Below are 19,449 nucleotides of genomic sequence, written 5' to 3'. Positions count from 1 at the left end.
AGGTAACAGCCACTTGGTCTTTGTCCGCACTCCTCCAAGAAGAATGCTCTGGGTGCTAAAGTGCCACCAATGATCCCCTTGGTTTATGCTGCTGCTGTGCTGAGACTGAGTCTGAAAAAAAATATTCCAGATTTCTCCTCCTCCCCCCAACTCTTCCCACTGCCTCCCTCCTTTAATGAGTGATCTAAAGCACTTGTTTACAAAGCTCCTACAATTTTGGGACTCAGACAAGAAGTCAGATTTTTGGAACTAGCTGAGGAATTCTGTACACTAAGCTTCAGCTTCAGCAACCACTTAAGTGGGGAAAAAAAAAAAGCAAAACAACTTGTTCCTTGGAAATGGTTCTAGCACAAGGCAGCACTTAGGGCTACCGCAAGGGATAAAGGCTGTCCTTTGAAACCTGTCACATGGCTCACTCCAGTGGTGAGAGAGAGGCCAGAACCCAAACCACCAGTGTGGGCTCTGTTCTCTCCCAACATACTGTGCTCTCACCTGGGCCCCTGAGAGTCCCTATTCTGGGGCCCAAAGGGCTTCTCTGTAGGCAGCCAGAGACCAATCCAGGGCAGACTGGAGGGAGGTGAAGCAAACTATGAAAGAGAGGAGGGCCTGTGGCCGAGATTCCAGCAAGAGAGGAATGTTCATGCTCCGTGTTGAGACTGTTCTGGCCCCTCATGAAGAAGCTGGCTAAATCTGGGGGACAGTAGCAGGGGCTGTCAAGAAGAGAGGTCCAACATTCTGTGTTCTCAGCTGCCACTTCCTGGTGAGACAGGTGGAGCAGGGCCTTTGATCACTGTGATAAGATAGAGGTGCCCATGGTGGGCCTGGGACAGTGCAAGGACCAGTGCAAAGGGGTCTATCTGATATCTTTGGGGACAAGAGAGGTAGAGGATAGGAAGAGTGGACATGGTGGTGGCTTTGCCTTAAATATTCCTCTTTCTCTGTTAAGGGTCTTCTCAATTCTAAAAAGCTTTTCTGGGACTTAAACTCTGGCCTGCTCTCCCTGGGAATCTGATCTGCTAAGACAGTGCCTTTGGAGCTTCTGGAAAGGCCTTAGTGAGGAGGCCAGAGGTATCAGGGAAAGTCACTGGTGATGGGGTGGGTGGTGTTTCCCTCTTCAGACACCTGAGAGGTTAATTGGGGAGAAATTCAGGTGGAAATTATTATTGTGGAGCTCTGATTATCTGTCCTGCTTATGACAAACCCAAATGAAGACTGGAGGGACTAAAAGGAGGTGACAACTCCCTAAACTCAGACTGGAGGTTTCTTCACCCTCTCCCCATTACAGGTTCTAGGATTTGCTTAGAGCCCGGCCTTACAGGTTGTTCACACCAAATGTGTATGTCTCAGGTGAAACTCGCTGTTCAACCCATTCTCCCCACAGGACTACACTGGATGAAGGACTGTTCTTTTTTGGGACCTAGCCCCCTTCATCACTCCTCTTCATTATATTTTCAGGGAAATAATCCTACTTGCCCCAGTGCCTGCCTTCCCTGGTCTTTGCTGATGGGCAGGGAGAACAGGTCCACTCTATGAGCCTTGCTGGGTTGAGCCAGAGGCCATGAGAGGTGCCAAGTTATGAGTGGCTGGCCAACATGCTGGTGAGCCTAGTCTCCAACCATGCCTAAGGCTCAGAGACAGCAAGAGGCATGCAGTAGAGTAGGTGGCTTTGGAGGCCCTCTTGGGGTCCAAGGCTTTGAGTGATATGGGTGTGCCTGTCCCTCTGGAGGGCCCTGTTTCTCCCTTCTGTCCTCTAGCAAGGTCCTCTGGCTAGTGTACCTTCTTTGTGCTCATTTATAAACCATGTGTATTTATAAAGACCTGCTTGCAGTGGTGGATGCTCCTTTAACTCTCTGAGAGTTTGGTTAGCTATTCTTCAATTGTTCCACTAGGACATAAGTCTTTGAAAATAGTTTTAAATTAAAAAAATCTAATTTCACTAGTGTTCTGCCTGTGGTATGGGAAGTTCATTTTTATCTTTTGGCTACTCACTGAAGGTACTGACATATTTGGCACCAAGGAGACTGATGGAACCCCAAGTACTCTGCAAATCACACAGAACTTTAGCTGAGCTGACACACACTCGGGCAAATGGGGAATGGTAAGGATGGCCAGAGCAAACCATCACAGCTTACTGCCTCTGTTGGGTGGACATTAAGCATGCTTCCCTGTTTCTCTCCTGAGTAATGCCAAAGCAATGTCTCTGGTTCAAATAGTACTGTGCTTCTGACTCAGGAATTAAAGTCTGGAACTGAGAGCTAGAAAATGCCTGTGTCCTTTTCTACGATATTAAGCCTAGATTAGGTTAAATTACCAATGTGGGCCACATGGCCTTTCTCCCCTTGGGAGGCCCCCTCTAGTAGTGATTCGTTCATTCAGTAAATACTGAGCCGAGACTATGAGCAAGGTACTATGCTTGGCACAAAGGACAGAGCAGTGAACATGTCAGGCAACATCTCTTCATGTCCTATCACACTCATATTCCACGTAAACATAAGTTCCAAGTAAAAAGTGAAGAAACAAGGTAATTATAGATTATGATCCAGTTCCAAGAAGGAGAGAAACAGTGACATGAGATAGAGTAAATGGGGAGATGGCTTTAGATAGGTGGTCAAAAATGTTTCCATGAAGTGACATTTAAGCTGGTTTTTAAAGGATGAGGAGCCAGTCATGGGAGGAGGTGGAAAAGTGCATTCCTAGCCAAGAGTTAGCAACTGCAAAAGATAGGAAAGAATGCCTATGTCTCTGATGAACAGAAAGACCATCCGCATGAGTCTAGAATGCCAGTCAGGTTGGAGAGTCAACTCAGCAACCATAAACAACCTATTTAAAAGTCAGTAAAGGACTTGAATAGACGTTTCTGCAAAGAAGATATACAAATGGCCAACAAACACGTGAAAAGATGCTCAGTGTCACTGGTAATTAGGGAAATGCAAATCAAAACCACAACCAGATACCACTTCATATCCATTAGGAAGACTACTATCAAAGAAACGTCAGAAAGTGTGAGGATATAAAGAAATTGGAACCTTTATTTACTAACGGTAGGAGTGTTAAATGGTGCAACCACTGTGGAAAACAATATGGCAGTTCTTCAGAAACTTAAAAAGAGTTACCATGTGATCCATGTTCCACTTCTGGGTATATACTCAAAATAATTGAAAGGTGGGTCTTGAAGAGCTATCCATACACCCATGTTCATAGCAGTGTTATTCACAATAATCCAAAAGGTGGAAACAATCCAAGTGTCTACTGACAGATAAATGGATAAACAAAATGAGGTGTACACATGCAATGGAATACTATTCAACCTTCAAAAGGAAGAGTCTTGACACAAGCTACAACATAGATAAACCTAGAGGACATTATGCTAAATCAAATAAGGCAGTCACAAAAAGACAAATACTGTATGATTCTACTTATGTGAGGTACCTAGTGGAACCTCACTACTGAAATTCATAGAAACAGAAAGCAGAAATGGTGGTTGCCATGAGTTAGAGGGAAGAGAATTGAGAGTTATTGTTTAATGTGTATAGCGTTTCAGTTTTATAAGATAAACAGTTCTGGAGATGGTGATGATGGTTGCACAACAATGTGAATGTACTTCATACTGTGGAGCTATACACTTAAAAATGATTAATAACTTTTATATGTATTTTACCACAATAAAAGGAAAAGAGGTTGGAGAGGTAGGCAGGAGAAGGGAGTTTGGATTTTATACATTCCCTGAATGCTGCAGCTCAGATCTGAAAATCTGGAGTTGGTAGAATCAGCAGTTGCTGAAACCAAATGCTTTTTTTTTTGCTAGAGGAAATAAACATGTGAATATAATACGCAGAAGAATGTGGCCATATACCCCACATCACTATTCCTAGGGAGTCGTTCATAGCACCTGCACCACAGAGAGGGCACATCATCATATTAAGTTGAGCTAACTTTATGAAGGAGAAATAACTGCTTTACATTTGGAAAGATGGAGGGATACTACATTTCACGGAGGAGCCTCAGTTCTGCAACACGGGCTTTAGTCAGAAGAGGAAGGGTTGTGGGAGGGGGCAGGAGTTTTCATAAAAAGGGCATTTATGAGTGAGGTGGGCTCTGAGAGAACTGCTGCTCACCAGACATTCTGGGAGTAAGAAACTGCCCGCATCTCCATTTCCAGGACCCAACTAACCAGCCAGCCAGCCCTGGCCCTCCCACCTGGTGGTCATGGCATTAGGACACATATCAAGCTGGGTTATGTTGTGACCCTGTTATTCTGCTCTCCTAGAAGCTTGGCTGCAGAATCAGAGCATCCTAGGGCAGAGAAGCTTCTCAGAGAAGCCTCTCCTATCAGCCTCAGGCTGGGACAGGCCAGATCTGTAGGTTCATTGTGCTCTGACAGGCTGAGATGCCACTGGGGCCACTAGATGGCAGCAAAGTCCACCAGGAACTGGGGCCACGGCAGTGAGGGACAGATTTCATTCTTTCCCAAATGAATCTCCAGGCCCAGGCAGTGGCAAAAGGGAAGATGGGTAGGTTCCTAGGCTTCTGTGGCCTTTCTCATCATTCTACTTTGGTCCTTTCTCTTCTCTCTCCTTTTCTTTCATATCCTAGGGGAAAGGCCTGAGGTGATTCTGAGGCGAACATTCATTCCCAACATTCTGCAGATGTTCTGAGGTTAGGTCATTCAGAAGGCAGAAGTGGCAGGTGTGAAGAACAAGTGTGTGAGTGTGTGTGTGGTGTAGAGGGGCCTAGGGAAGAGTGGAGAGCTCAGCTTCCAACAAGGGCACACAAACTCCAGGCTTTCCCCCTGCTTTGCCCTCACTGTCAATAGCATCTTTTCTTAATTAGGGCACAGAATTACAATAAAGATTTCACTCTTTCTCTTCCTACCTTCATTTAAAGATAAGGGGCTGGACCCCAGAGCAAAGAGGATTCAAATTTAATAAACATATGCTTTGCCTACTGAAAGTGAGGAGAGAGAGGCGTTTAAGCCTCTGAAATGATAATCCAGAGAGACCTGAGTTCATCCTCTGCATGCCTGACCTCCACAGGGCTGAGGAGCACCTGGCGCCCAGCAGGCCCTGCTGGCCAGGCTGCCTTGGCGTTGGCAGGGCTCCTTGCCTTCCTGGAATGTGTTCCTTCTTGTTTGCCACTCAGTACCTGGCCAAGAGCCAACCCTGGGCTGCTCGGAATACCATGCCCCACTCACTTCTCACAGGATCTGAGACAAGGCTCTCTTCCGTTTGAGGAAAGGCCAGGCCCTCACTGCAGCCTCATCCCACTGGTGCTGAATTCTCTAAGGACGTCAGACTCTCCAGTGGCTGAGGGCAAAAGCACTTCAGCAGGACGCAGCTGGCACCCCAGCAAAGAAGAAAGTGGCATATTGACATTTTATCCTTTTGGCAGCCTTCTAAATTGGGAGAGTGGGCAAAGTGTTACTCACAAGCTGTTCATTAACTTGTTAAAATGCAGAAAGGTTGGCTTGGGCTCCTCTTTGGGAAAATGTGACACCCACTGCTCCTGGATTCACTCTAGCATGAAGGCGTGTTAATGGGTGTAGGATTTCTGATGGAAGTTTTTCTTTGCTGTTGATTCCAAATACAGGCTAGCCTGAATGCATGCTCTCTCCAGTCAGTAATTACATTTAAAAGATTTATTAAGCACTTTCTATGGACTCCTGAATGTATGCTTCGATAGATACTATGATTCTATCATTTTCTGAGCACCCCACTGGGTACTGGGCCCTATACAGGTGCTTTTTATGCTCCTTTGACTCTCACTACAAGTCAAACAATACAGTACAACAATACAGTTTTCAAACCTTATGCTGTGGGAACGGAGACTGATAGAACAGAAATACAATATGGATCCCTTCAAAGGGTTTTTTGAGGAGACAGGATAGGGGGAATAGCTATGTAACAGTGTAAGACATGTGAGCCCTGATAAGTACAAAAGGGAGTGGTAAAGACTGACTCAGTGGCAGAGGGGTGTGCCACATGTGTGGGCTCCAAAAGATGAGTAAGATTTGGATCAGAGGAGAGATGAGGAAGGAACCTCACATGTTGTGTTTGGGGGGTGGGTAACATCAGTAGAAGCATGGTAGTGCAGAGGGAGCATGGTGCTGATGAAACCTTACAAGAAGCAGAGTTCCTCCTAAGGAATGGATACAGAAGTGGTCAAAATCCCTCAGGATCTAAATGCCAGGGTGGGAAGGAGACTCCATCTTTCAGGCTGGAGCTCAAGAGTGATGGAAAAATGCGATGGTTTAGGATTGTAGGTTTGGCAGTGGGAAATGAGGTAGAGTAAAAGCCCACCAGAACAGTCTAGATCATGATTTCTCAACCTTAGCACTACTGACGTTTGGACAGCATAACTCTTTGTTAGAGGGGGGCTATCCTGGGCATTGCAGGGTGCTTAGCCACATTCTTGGCCTCTGCCCACCTGATGCCAGTAGCACCCTCCCTACCCCACTTGTGACAACCAAAAACATCTCCATATTTTGCCAGATGTCCCCTGGGGAGCAAAGTTGCCTGTCTAGAAGGCAGGAGGTAAGGGCTTGGGCCTCAGAATGTTGGCAGGTAGTTTCAACCAACTGCATCAATCTATTGATGTTTAAAACAGCTGACAAAAGTCAAAATGCTTTCCTTGCCATAGGAAATTCATCATTAATGCCAAAGAACTTAACGGCCTAGAGAAAAGAGACTTCAGAAGTAGATCATTCTGCATATTAGAAACATCTAGAGGATACTCCAACGCTACAGATAATGTTTTCTCAACTCATTAGCAAGAAAGGGGCTGATATCAGGATTTCTCTCTCTACCCCTCACCCTCTAAGTCACATCTTACTTAACGGCCACTTTGAATAAGGAATGCTCCATCTGTCTGCAGGCAGAGAAGCAACTGATCTGTAATTTTACTAGGTTTGCATTCTCCCTTCAGACATTGAGTTTTTGGCCATTGGTAAAGTGGATAGATAAAGCCTGGCCTTGCGATGAAGAGCTATGATTTACCGAGATGTCTCTGTCTAAAGCAGCAATCAGTGAAAATCAGTTAAGACTATTGTAAGAACTTTGGCTTTCATTATGAATGAAATGAGAAGCAAAAGCGTGAATAATAAACTTTTATTATGTAGGCTTTAAAAGGATCACTGTTAGCTATGAGGGAGGGAAAGGTGGAAGCAGGGAGGTCAGTTAGGAGACTTTCGCGACGATCATGTTGAGAGATGACAGTGGTTCTGATGTAGGTGTTAGAAGCAGAAATGGTGGAGATGGGCAGATTCTGGATATATTCTGATGGTAAAAACAACAGAATTTCCTGTCAAATTAGAGATGGAGGATAACAGAAAAAGTCATAAAGGATGACTCATGTTTTCTGGCTTGACAGGATGGATAGAGTTGCCACCAACTGAGATGGAGAAAGCCACGAGTGGTGTCGTTTTTGGAAGGAAGATCAGAAATGTACAAGTTTGGGATGAGTTTTAGATATCCAAGTGGGTATGTTGAGTGGGCAAGAGATATGTGGCTTTGGAATTGAGGAGAGAAGTCTGGGAAATATAAATTTGGGAACTGTCAACACAGGCATGGTATTTAAAAGCATGAAACTGGGTGAGATCACCAAGCGACTGAGTGTCTGTTGACAGAGGAAAGTATGGAGGACTGAACTCTGTGGCACACTGTCATTAAGAGTTCAGGAAGAAAAGGAGGAACTAGCAAAGGAAACTGATGAGTGCCTGATAAAGGAGGAGGAAACCTGAAAGAGTTTGGTGTTCTGGAAGCCAATTACCATACGGCAAGGAGGAAATTGACAAATGCTGCTAATAAATCAAATTTCTTTTACTATGGCTAGGCAAAAGTTCTTTCTCATTTGAATATAACCAAGTTTCCAATCTGGACAACTATGAACAATTTCATGCTTCCCTGAGCCCTGTTTCCAACCACTGTGGTCAGTCCAGAGACCTCAATTTCTTCTTCTTCTTCTTTTTTTTTTTTGTCTTTTTAGGGCCACACTTGCAGCACATGGAAGTTCTCAGGCTAGGGGTCAAATCAGAGCTGCAGCTACTGGCCTACGCCACAGCCACATCCACACTAGATCAAGCCGCATCTGCAACCTACACCACTGCTCATGGCAGTGCCAGTTCCTTTAACCCACTGAGCGAGGCCAGGGATGGAACCTGCATCCTCATGGATACGTCAGGTTCTTAACCCGCTGAGCCACAATGGGAACTCCCTGATACCTCAGTTTCTGTAAGAGTTACTGAGGTTGCTTCTGTATCTCCTGGGTCAGACCCTGTTGCAGTCTGCTTGTCTGCTGTCTCCTGTTTCTTTAGCTATGGCCCTTGTGCCCATTGATGTACCACTTCTCATCCTTCATTCTTCCAAATGGTCCACCACCAATATAATTGGATATATCCAAACTGCATAAAAGATTTAGGGTTAATGGAAAGCTATGGCACAAAGCAGAAAACTTCCAATTCATTGCTCATATGACTGCTTATAGAACTGTGACAGCCATTCTCTACTCTCTCAGGAAACTTCTCACCAGCCATGTCCTCCAGTAGGGCCCTGCCTCCTGCCATGTTTCTGGCATGTATCCCATCTCAGTTCTTTTCACCAACCTCTCTCTACTTCTTTCTTTCCTAAGCCTCATTCTCTTTTTCTAGGGCATCCAATGAAAATTCAGATTTTTTTTCATCTTATTATTCAGAGTAACTGATCTCTCTTTGTATCCTCCTGGCCCACTTAGGCTAAACCCAGGGAGCTGACTTTTCTCAATCAAAAAGGTCCATCTAGATATTTACCTCAAATGAAAAGCCTACATTCAGTTTTAATAGTTTTTCCTTTTGGGTAAATAAAACTGAAAAACATACCACTAACAAAAAACCATACAGTGTTATATCACAGTGGTTGAGTACAGGTTCTGAATCAGTGTATCTATATTTAAGCCTCATTAATTTACTTGTGCAACTGTAAGCCTCAGTCTTCTCATTTCTAAAAGGGTGATAACAATAGTATCTAAATGAGCTCTATGGTTATTATTAAATTGGAAAATTTATATCAAATCCATAGAAGTCCCTGGTATATATATAAAAAGTTCAGGAGGTCCTATTGTGGCTCAGTGGTAGCAAACCCAGCTAGTACCCATGAGGATGCAGGTTTGGTCCCTGGCCTCACTCAGTGGGTTAAGTATCTGGTGTTGCTGTGAGCTATGGTGTAGGTCACAGACACGGCTTAGATCCCAAGTTGCTGTTGCTGTGGCATAGGCCAGCAGCTGCAGCTCCAATTGACCACCCCTAGCCTGGGAACTTCCATATGCACTCCCCCTCCTCCCCAAAAAAGTGAAAGAGTTCAATAAATGTTAGTTATTATCTATTAAACTTCAAGAAATAAATTTAAACAAGTATAAAACCCAATGTTGGTAGGGTTACATGGAATTAGATATAGGTTTGTCTTCTACATTTTTAATGGTACTGTACATTGTCTCTCTTCTGAGAACTCTCTGGGTATCTATATCAAGGGATATAAATTGTTCATATGCTTTACTATTTCAATTCCATTTTTATGTTCCACTAGGAGATAATTTGAAATGAAAAAGTTATTTATGAAGAGTGTTTGGAGCACTGCTATTCATTACAACATCAGAACTCACCAAAAAGCCTAACAGTGGGGAAGTGGCTAAGAAAATTACGATCTATTAACCTGAAGTAACCTCAGGTTACTTTTAAACACAAGTAATGATTAAGGGAGGAAATTTGTAAAAAGCAGAATTAAAATAGTGCTTACACATGGATTACAACTATGTAAAATGTGAAAATCTCTAAGAAATCAGCAGATAAGTTGAAGAGATGTCCATGGGTTAGAGTTACATGTTTAGTGAGTTCCTTGTTTTCTGTCAGGTTGCTTAAGTTTGTCAAACCCTCCCCCCTCACAAATAGCTTGGTCTTATACAAGCATGAAAAGTTATACTGATTAATAGGGCATTTTGATTTTTTTCTGCAATACCACGGAAAGATGACAGACTGTTTTTGGTGAACTGCTTCTATATTTGTGTTTATTCATGCAACAAATAAAAACCAGTCTATATTCCAGGCACTATACTAAGCAACTGGGATTCAATAGTGATCAGATATGGTCCCTGGCCTCCAGGGCTTCTACAGTTTAGTGGCAAGACAGACACACCACCAAAATTATATGTGATTTGGGCACACTGAAAGGGTTCATGATTCTAGGGAACTGTTTAACAAGCAAAGCCTACCAGTCTGGTGCATCAGGGAAGATTCCCCTAAGGAAGAGATTACATAGGATTTTCCCTGATGAAGAGTGTGGAAGAGTAAGAAGGGGAGGGAACAGTGAGTAGGAAAGCTTTAAGGGGAGAAAACAATATATTGTGCTGGAGGTGGAGGAACTAAAAGAAGGCCTGCAGAGTTGGGCAAGAGGTTTAGCTCATAAAGACAGAGGAAAAGCAGGAAGGAGCCAGGCTATGCAGAGCTGTGTTAAAGATATTGGCAGGATATAAAATAGACTGGGGGATGGAGAGTATGTGTGAATACTGAAAGACTACAAGCAATCCAGATGAGAGATGACGGTTTTTTGGATGAGAGTGGTGGCACTGGTGACACAAATACATGTAAGATGTAGAATCAATATGACTAGGAGACTGAGAGTGAAGTGTGTGAGAGAGAGACAAGTCAAGGCTGACTCCTAGATTTCTGGCAAGAACTGGGTGGGGCAGTGGTGCCATTTCCTGAAGTAGGAAATAACTGATAGAGCAGGTCTGGTGGGGGAAGATGAGTTGAGCTTTGAAATTTGTTGCATTTGAGTTGCCTGTGAAATATCTATGGGAAGATGACTAGTTGGCTGATAAATGGATATTCAGGTAGAAGTGTGAGAGAGTTCAGAAGAGAAGTACAGGTCTGATGTGCCCAAATCTATTGCTGGCCTGGGGAAAGGATAGCAGAGCTGAGGAAATGTGTATAGAATGAGAAAAGGGATTTGGGGACAAAAACCTGAGAATCTACAACAAATTGAGAACAAACTGGCAAGTAAGAGTGATCACAGAAGTACTAGAAAAACTAGGTGTCACATCAATTAAAGGAAGAATTGCTTGGAAAGGAAGGTTTAATGTTGCTAGAACTAGTAAAATGAAAACAATTAGTGATCTTATTGAGAATTTTTTGTAAATGGTGGGAACTGAATCTAGATTAACGTGAGTTTAGAAGTAGGTAGGAGGTGAGAAACTAACACTTTAGATCTGGCTGTGAAGAGGAAGAAAGCAAAGGTCAATATGTATAGGGAAACATGAGGTCATGCTTTTATTTATTTTTAAAGATGAGATTTAATACATCTATACATCTAAATGCTGATGGAAAGGAGCCAGAGGCTCCTGTTGCTGCTGCTCTGGGTTTGTGTATGTGTAAGAAGTGTTTGTACAAGAGTCCCTGTGCACAGGTTAGGGGATAAGCCATTCCTATGAGGGTCATTGTAACAGGAGTGAGGAAGGCTAGAAAATGGATACAGTCAGGTTTGTAGACTTGGTGTTAGGAAAAGCTAGAGTGTGAGCTGGCAAGGGAAGGATGGCCTACTACTAGCCTTGTCCTAGCTTGCCTTGTGGGGAAAGGTTTACTTTTAAATGCAGGTTGCTTTGTTTTGATACATGGAGGGAAAAGAGCCAGGGAGTAATTCTTCTTTTGTCTTTTAACCCAGACTGCAGGATCCAAGATTAATTTTTTTCCTGAGTAATGATAACTCTTCCTTACTACTGACATTTCAGTTGGCTACCACTTCCTCTGACACTCTGACATGTTAGCTTTCCTTACACAAGAAAACTTCACTTAAAAGTATTTGGCACTTGATTTTTTCTTGGTGGAATTTCATTTGCCCTATTTTGACTGACCAATCCTCCTAGTGACCAATCCTAGTTCTGTATAGAGTGTGCCATCTTTGCTTAGTACCATTTATCTGACCGAATTCCTTTAAGCCCCCCCCCCTTTTTTTAATGAGATTCCCTGCTGCTCTTGTTCTACTTCACATCTTTCATATACATGGAATCTAAAAGAAGGTACAATGTAAGGCTTTTAAAATGCTGTAGGCCAGTACATCAATGTCAGGAGCAGATCCAAAATATGACCTAATATATAAAACGAAGCCAGTTATTATACAGGTTCTGCTACCTAGCAGTTGAGCATGTCTCACTATTGGTTTTTGTAATATACCAGCTGAATTTAGGAAATTTATAAAGTGAGGCAATATTACATTTAAAATATTCACGTAAGGGGTTCTTGCTATCATTTTCTGGAAGAGGGAGAAAGGTACAGGTGGAGAGTGTGAGGAGATGGAGGCCCTGCATTTGAGTCTTGGCTGTTCACTTGCAATCATGTGACCAAGCTCCTCTAAGTTTGTTGCTGCTGCTTCTTGTTCTTTTTTTCTGCACCCATGGCATGTGGAAATTCCCAGGCCAGGGATCAAACCCATGCCACAGCTGTAACCAGAGTCACAGCAGTGACAATGCTGGATCCTTAACCCACTGAGTCATGAGGGAACTCCTCTAAGTTTGCTTCTTATCTATAAAATCGGAATAATGAGAGTGGCCAAAATGGCCAAGCAGAAAAGACCCTGAGCTTACCTCCTCTCATGAGCATATCGAAATCAAAACTATCTGCAGAGCAATCATTGATGAAAAAAACCTGGAACCTATGAGAAAGATCTACAACTGAAGACGTAAAGAAGGACCACAAATGAGATGGGCAAGAAAGGCAGATTTGTGATATAATTAAGCCCCATACCCTCCAGGTGGGCAACCCACAAACTGGAGAGTAATTATATTGCAGAGGTTCTCCCACAGGAGTGAGAGTTCTGAGCATCACATCAGGTTTTCCTGCCTGGGGGTTTGGTGCTAGGAAGACAAGCCCCCAAGGTATTTGGTTCTGAAGGCCAGTGGGGCTTAATTACAGGAGCCCCACAGAACTAGGAGGAAATAGAGACTTTATTCTTTTTTTTATTTTAGGGCTGCACGTGTGGCACATGGAAATTCCTGGGCTAGGGTCCAATTGGAGCTGCAACTGCCAGCCTACGCCACAGCAATGTGGTTGTGTCTGCAGCCTACATTGCAGCTCACGGCAATGCTGGAGCCTTAACTCAGTGAGTGATGCCCAGGATCGAACCCACATCCTCATGGATAATAGTCAGGTTCTTAACCACTGAGCCACAATGGGAACTCCAAGAGACTTCATCCTTAAAGGGCACACACAAAATCTCACATACACTGGGACCCAAGGCAAAAATAGTAATTAGATAGGAGCCTGGGCCAGACATACCTCCTGGTCTTGGAGAGTCTCCTGGAGAGGTAGGGGGTGGCTGTAGCTCACCCTGGGGACACAGACACTTGCGTCAAACATATTTGTGAACATTCAACCATGTGAACAGTCCTGGGCTGCTGTATTAGCTCATTAGTGCCAAGACCTGGCCTCACTCAACAGCCTGTAGGCTCCAGTGCTGGGATGCCTCAGGCAAAACAACTGGGTAGGCATACAGCCCCATCCATCAGCAGAGAGGCTGCCTAAAGACTAAAGAGACATTAGCCACCTCTATACATGCCCCTAAACATGGCCTGGGCCACCAGAGGGCCGAGACTCAGATTCACCTACCAGTGGACAGGCACCAGCCCCTCCTACCAAGAAGCCTACAAAAGCCTCAAAATCAGCCTCACCTAGTGGGGGCAGACTTCAGAAGTAAGAAAATTGCAATCTCACAAAGCAGACCAGACCCTACTCTGTGACCAGCAGGGCCCTGGCCTTGCCCACTAGCAGGCCAGTGCAACCTTCAGGACACTCCAGACCCCATACTCAACTGTATAAGGAACTGGCCCTCTTCCATGAACAATCTGAAAAGAGCTCTGGATCTCTGAGCCCTGCAGCTAGTCTTTAGGAACCACCTCTGCCTGCCAGTAGTCTGGCACTACGCATGACTTGGCTTTACCTGTTACTAGGTGGGCAACAGCCCGAGTCTTTGGGACTGTGATTCCACCTACTAGTTAGCCAGCACTAGTCCTGAGGACCTCTAGGATTCCACAATCAGCCACCTTAGGACCAGGCCCAGCTAAAGAGCAGTCAGCAGCATCTGCACATGGCAGGGCCTGGCAACCAACCAGACTAGGCACCAACAAAGCCTACCAGACTGCCCAAGTAGTCAGCTCACCACAAAAGAAGGACCCATGCAGCCCTCTTAGGGGGACCCCCTAGAGTGTATAGCTTGGGCAACAAGAGAGGAGTGCATTTCTGGAATGAATAGGACAAGTTCTACAGAGGGCTACTTCTCCAAGGCTGAGAAATGTAACTAACCTCTCACATACATAAAAATACAAATAGCAACTTAGACAAAATTAAGTGGCAGGAGAGAATGTTCCAGGTGAAGGAACAGGAAAAAAAAAAAATCCCAGAAGAACTAAATGAAGTGGATATAAGCAATCTACCTGAGAAAGAGTTCAGAGTAATGATAGTAGAGATGTTCAAAGAACTAGGGAGGAGAATGGATGCACAGAGTGAGAAGTTAGCAATTCTTAACAAAGATAGACAATATAAAGAACAACTAAATGGAGATGAAGAATAACTGAAATGACAAACACACTAGAAGGAATCAATAGTAGATTAACTGATTCAGAAGAACAGATCAGTGTGCTGGAAGACAGAGTAGTGGAAATCACTGCTGCTAAACAAACAAAGAATGAAAAGAAATGAGGATGGCCTAATAAACCTCTGGGACAACATCAAGCACACTAATATTCATATTATAGAGGTCCTAGAAGGAGAAGAGAGAGAATGGGCCTGAGAAAATATCTGAAGAGGATAACAGCTGAAAACCTCCCTAACATGGGAAAGCAAACAGTCACTCAAGTCTAGGAAGCACAGAGTCCCATATAGAATTAAACCAGAGGAATATACCAAGACACACTGTAAATCAAAATGATAAAAATTAAAGAGAGAATACTAAAAGTAGCAAGGAAAGAGCAACAAATAACATACAAGAGAACACCCATAAGGTCATCAGCTAATTTTTCAGCAGAAACTGTGCAAGCCAGAAGGGAGTGGCATGATATATTTAAAGTGATGAATGGGAAAAACCTACAACTAAGAAGACTCTGCCCAGGAAGGCTCTCAGATTTGGTAGAGAAATCAAAGCTTTACAGACAAGCAGAAGCTAGAATTTAGTACCACCAAACCAGCTTTATATCACATGTTAAAGGAACTTCCCTTCTCCCTAAGTAAAAAAGAAAAGGCTACGACTAGAAACAGGAAAATTATGGATGAAAAGGCTCAGTGGTAAAGGCAAACATACAGCAAAAGATAGGAAATCATCCACACACTAATCTGATAGGGAGGTTAAAAGACAAAAGTGGTAAAATCATCTGTATCTAGAATAAGCAATAAAGGGATAGGCAAAACAATTAGACGTAAAATATGGTATCAAAAACTAATTGTGAGGAGAGGAGAGTACATATGCAGGGCACTTAAAAATGCATTCAAAATTAAAGAGATGAGCAATTTGAAACCATTGTGTATATAATAACTATAAAAAAACATGGCAACTGCAAACCAAAAATGTGATATACACACACACACAAAAAGGAATCCAAACAGAAGGCTAAAGATAATTATCAAATAATGAGAACAAAAGATGGAAAAAAGGTCCTATAAAAATAAATTGAAAACAATTAACAAAATGGCAGTAAGAACATACATATTGATAATTACCTTAAATGTAAATGGACTAAATGCTCCAACCAAAAGACAAAAACTGGCTAGATACAAAAACAAGACCCATGTATATGCTACCTACAAGAGACTCTCTTCATATCTAGAGACTGCAAATGAGGGAATGGAAAAAGTTACTCTACAAAAAAAGAAAACTGAAGGACACTACATAATCGAGGGATCAATCCAAGAAGATAACAATTGTAAATATATAGGCACTAAACATAGGAACACCTCAATATATAAGACAGATATTAACAGACATATGGAGAAACTGACAGTAACACATGAGTAGAGGACTTTAACACCCTACTTAAATCATCCAAACAGAAAATCAATAAAGAAATACAGATTAAATAACACATGACACCAAATGGCTTACCAAATGATTTTATAGAAAAGTCCATCCAAAAGCAGTAGAATTCACATTTTTTTCAAGTGCACATGGAAAAATTCTCCAGGACAGATCATGTATTAGGCCACAAAATAAGCCTTGGTAAATTTAAGAAAACAAATCATATCAAGCATCTTTTCTAACTTCAACACTAAGAGACTAGAAATCAACTACAAAGAAAAAACTGCAAAAACCCACATGGAAGCTAAACAATATGCTACTAAACAACCAATGGACCACTGAAGAAACCAAAAGAGGAAATAAAAAAAATACCTAGCGACAAATGAAATGAAAACTTGATGATCCCAAAACCTATGGACACAGCAAAAGCAGTTCTAAGAGGGAAGGTTATAGCAACACAAGCTTACCTTAGGAAACAAGAAAAGTCTCAAACAACCTAACCTTACACTAAAAGAACTAGAAAGAGAAAGAACAGGCAAAACTGAAAATAAAAGGGAAAAAACCATAAAGATCAGATAGAACTGGATGAAAGAGATTTTTTTTTCTCAGTGAATTTTACTACATTTATAGTTGTACAACAACCATCACAACCAAATAGATGAAATAGAGATTAAAAGTAAAAAGGGCCAATGAAAATAAAACTGCTTCTCATAGGTGAATTCTACCAAACATTTTCCTTCCTTTTCCTCTTTGGCCACGCTGTGGCATAAGGAGTTCCTGGGCCAGGGATCAGATCCAAGCCTTAGTTATGACCTAAGGTGCAGCTGTGGAGACACTGGATCTTTAACCCACTTGTGCCAGGCTGGAGATCAAATCTGCATCCCAGTGCTCTCAAGATGCCGCTGATCCTGTTAAGCCACAGCAGAAACTCTATGCCAAATGTTTTAAAGAAGGGGTTAACAGCTATCTTTCTGAAACAATTCCAAAAAAACTGCAGAAAAGGGAATATTTCTGAACTTGGTCTATGAAGCCACCATCATCCAGATGCCAAAAGTAGATAAAAATATCACAAAAAAGAAGACTATAGGACATTATCAGTGATGAAAAATAGACACAAAAACCCTCACACAAAATACTAGCAACAACATCCAAAAATTCAGTAAAAGCAATGTATACCATGATCAAGTAGGATGTATCCAAAGGTTGCAAGAATTTTTCAATAATCTGTAAATCAATCAGTGTGATACACATTATCAAATTGAATAATAAAAAAACCATCTGATCATCTCAATAGTTGCAGAAAAAGCATTTGACAAAATTCAACACCCATTTATGATAAAAACTCTCCAGAGAGTGGGTAGAGGGAACCTACCTCAAAAAATAGGGCACATATGTAACAAGTCGACAGCTAACATCATTCTCAATGGTGAAAAGCTAAAGGATTTTTTTCTAAAATTAGGAATAAGACAAGGATTTCCACTCTGACCATTTTTATTCAACATAGTTTTGGAAGTCCTAGACAAGGCAATGAGAAGAAAAACAAATAAAAGGAGTCCAAATTGGAAAAGAAGTAAAAGTGTGCTGTTTGCAGATGACAGGATACTATACAAAGAAAATCCTAAAAATGCTACCAGAAAACTTCAGACGCTCCTCAACAAATTCAGTAACATTGCAGGATACAAAATTAATACATAGAAATCTCTCACATTTCTATACACTGAGAGTGAAAGATCAGAAAGAGAAATTAAGAAAACAATCCCCATTTACTATTGCAACAACAAAAATAAAATATTCAGGAATAAAACCACCTAAACAGAAAAAGACCTTAGTCTGAAAACTGTAAGACACTGATGAAAGAAATCAAAGATGACACAAAACAGATGGAAAGATATACCATCTTCTTGGATTGGAAGAATCAATACTGTCAAAATGACCATGCTGCCCAAGAGACTCAACAGATTCAATGCAATCCTTATCAAATTGCCAATGACATTTTTTCACAGAACTACAATAAAAAATTAAAAAATTTTTATGGAAACACAAAAGACCCTTAATAGCTAAAGCAATCCTGAGAAAGAAAAATGGAGCTAGAAGAATCAGGCTTCCTGACCTCACACTATACTATGAAGCTACCATCGTCAAAACAATATGGTGCTTGTACAAACACAGACACACAGATGAATGGAACAGGATGAAAACCCAAAAATTAACCCCTACACTTACAGTCAATTAATATACAATAAAGGAGGCAAGAATATACAATGGAGAAAAGACAGTCTCTTCAATAAATGGTACTGGGAAAACTAGACAGCTACATGGAACAGAATAAAATGAAAACATTCTCTAGCACCATATCGAATATAAACTCAAAATGGGAATTCACTTGTGGTGCAGTGGGTTAAGGAAATGGCATTATTACTGGAGTGACCCAGGTGCCTGACCCAGGAACTTCCACATGTTGCAGGCGCAGCCAAAACACACAAAAACATATGGATGAAAGACCTAAATGTATAACTGGCTACTATAAAACTCCTAGAGAAAAGCATAGGTCTAAATCACAGCATATTTTTCTTGGATCTGACTCCTAGAGTAATGGAAATAAAAGCAAAAATAAACAAATGGGACCTAATTAAAAATAAAAAGCTTTTACATAGCAAAGGACACCATAAACAAAATGAAAAGACAACCTACAGACTGGAAGAAATATTTGCAAATGATGAAACTGACAAAGGATTAGTTTCCAGAATAAACAAACAGCTCATACAGCTCAATATCAATAAAGCAACCCAATCAAAAAAAGGACAGAAGACCTAAATAGACATTTCTCCAAAGACATACGGATGGCCGACAGGCACAAGAAAGATGATCAACATCGCTAATTATTAGAGAAATGCAAATCAAAACTACAATGAGGTATCACCTCACACTGGTCAGAATGGCAATCTTAAAAATTCACAAATAATAAACGCTGGTGAGAGTATGGAGAAAAGAGAGCCCTCCTACATTGTTGGTAGGAATGTAATTTGGTGCAACCACTATGGAGGTTCCCTAAAAAACTAAAAAGTAGAGTTACCATGTAACCCAACAATGCCACTCCTGAGCATGTGTCCAGAAGACTAAAACTAATTTGAAAAGATACATGCACCCCAATGTTCACAGCACTATTTACGATAGCCAAGACAGAGAAGCAACCTAAATGTCCACTGACTTAGGAATAGATACAGAGATGTGACACACACAGGAATATTCTCAGGCGTGAAATAGAGTAAGATATTGCCATTTGTAGTAACATGGATGGATTTAGAGATTATCACTCTAAGTGAAGTCAGACAGAGAAAGACAAATATCACAAGATATCACTTATATGTGGAATCTACAGAAATGATACAAATGAACTTATTTACAAAACAGACTCACAGACATAGAAAAC

This window comes from Phacochoerus africanus, chromosome 2 (assembly GCF_016906955.1).
Source record: "Phacochoerus africanus isolate WHEZ1 chromosome 2, ROS_Pafr_v1, whole genome shotgun sequence".
In the NCBI taxonomy this organism is placed as follows: Eukaryota; Metazoa; Chordata; class Mammalia; order Artiodactyla; family Suidae; genus Phacochoerus; species Phacochoerus africanus.
This window is presented reverse-complemented; position numbering follows the sequence as displayed.